Source organism: Cajanus cajan, chromosome 3 (assembly GCF_000230855.2).
Source record: "Cajanus cajan strain Asha chromosome 3, NIPB_CcT2T_4, whole genome shotgun sequence".
Classification (NCBI taxonomy): Eukaryota; Viridiplantae; Streptophyta; class Magnoliopsida; order Fabales; family Fabaceae; genus Cajanus; species Cajanus cajan.
This window is the reverse complement of record NC_138519.1, coordinates 41,902,126-41,904,120: the sequence shown is the minus strand read 5'-3', so window position 1 is coordinate 41,904,120 and position 1,995 is coordinate 41,902,126. Positions and strand designations below refer to the sequence as shown.

At 22.7% G+C, this 1,995-nt stretch overlaps 1 long non-coding RNA gene across 1 annotated transcript; it reads left to right on the top strand.

Moving 5' to 3' along the window:
* Positions 1-333: 333 nt before the first annotated feature.
* Positions 334-1,742, top strand: LOC145956561 (uncharacterized). Its single transcript, XR_014432807.1, has 2 exons — positions 334-756; positions 1,491-1,742. It is a non-coding gene; the product is annotated as an uncharacterized LOC145956561 (long non-coding RNA).
* Positions 1,743-1,995: the final 253 nt, after the last annotated feature.

The window sequence follows — 1,995 nt, the reverse complement described above, 5'->3', positions numbered from 1 at the left end:
CTTTCTTTTATTAAAAATACAAAATAAATCTTTCTCATTACAATGATTAAAAAATCATTTAATAAAAATACATTGCTGAAAATTAGGAGAATTATTCTCCTTATAAATGTTATATAGAAAAAATATCAATATAATTATGACATTGAAAAAATTATTTCACTTCCAATGGTACCCATATTTATATCAAAGAATCAAACATAATACAATATATTTACATCATATTTGTTACTTTATTTATCTTTTTTTTTTTTAATTTTCGAACAATTTTTTACTTTTGGTGAAAATTATTTTCTTTTTCACTTTTTGTATTTTTTCTCCGTTTTTATTAGAAAATTATTCTATCATTTTTATTTTTTACCATTTTCCCACTTCTAGTGAGAAAAAATATTATTCAAAATTCTCTATTTGATATCTTTTAGAGCATTGTAAAAATATTCTTATAATTTATTTTCTTGATTTTTTCTTCCAAATCAGATGTATTTAATTAAAATAAGAGAAAAAATTAAATAATAAAAGAAAGGTATAGAATTTTAATAGTGAAAATCTTCATTAAAATATTTTTTCCTTATATATCTTTTTCCCATAATTTGTATTAATTAACCTGTGCATCTTAAATAGCCTTCAAGCAGAGTGTGCTAATCCAAATTTCCAGCAAGCAAGAGAAAAAAAAAAAAAAAAACTTTACAATGGCACTAAAGATGCTCAATCTAAACATTTTCTTGGGATTTCTATGTATTGCTTTGGCTTTGGTTTCAGGTAACGAAATATTCCATAACTAAGCTACACTATTTACATTATCTCAATAATTTTGAATTTTTCAAATAAATTTAGAGCAAACTGGAAAACAAACTTCTTACATTGTTTTCTTGAAATTTGTTTCAGATCAATAGTAATGCATTGATGTCTTCTTAAATTTACCATGTCTATTTTACTGTGCTTTTCATAATATGAAAACTCCCCCTTAATATATAAGAATCTATTTCATTGTTTTTGACAAATTGTTTCATGTTAGTTTTGTAATTATCTTAAAAATCTCAAATGTATTAATATTCTTTTAATTTTAACCCTATATGTTTTGTTCATTCTATTAAAATTTTGAGCATTTTATGGAAAAAAAATGATTAATCAAATCCGATTCATGTGTAATCACATTAAAATGTTATTTCTTGTCCTAGTTTCAGTACACAATTTGGGTTACTATTAAATAATTTTTTTATAATTACTAGTAGGAAAGTGTTTCTTCGTATCTTTCTATATATTTAAATAATTGCAAAAAAATAAAAATTTGAAAATAGGTAACCATATAGAATAATTTTAATTAAAAACTAACAATAAAAGTAAAAATCAAAAAATGTAATCACAAATATATCTTCTTTGTAATAGATATAAATATTATTATTACAAATTATTCATTAATAAATTTATCGATAACGATTTGGACATGAAACTTGTTCTGAACTATTCAAATGTTATAATATGTTTTATTGCAGGGCAAGTGATAGCAGATGAGAAATTGGATGGTGGAAGTTGGTTGTATTGCTTGGGAGAGAAGTATTGTCCAGACGCTACTGCTTGTAACCAATATTGTATAAATATGCACTTTCCTGGGGGCGGTCAGTGTGTCAACAACTCATGTTGCTGCAAAGGATAGGATTTTTTGGTTTTTTTAAGAATTACCAAAAGAATTCATATTATGCACTTTGTGTGTTCAAAATAAAAAAGTATTGTTGCCTCTTAAAAAATGTGAAATTTATTTTAGATTCTTTTTATTTTTGTAAAGTTAATAAGTTATACGTTTTTTATTCAATGAATTAGGGAAATTTAAGTCTGTAAATTTTTAATTGCGCATATAACATGTTAAGTAGATTTTTCTATTAGTATAATTATCAAATCCTATATTAATAAAGTTAATAAAAATATTTAAGAGAAATTTTAAAGAAGTAAAAATAATTAAATTATAAATGAATTAAAAATGAGATAAACTTGAACAATGAA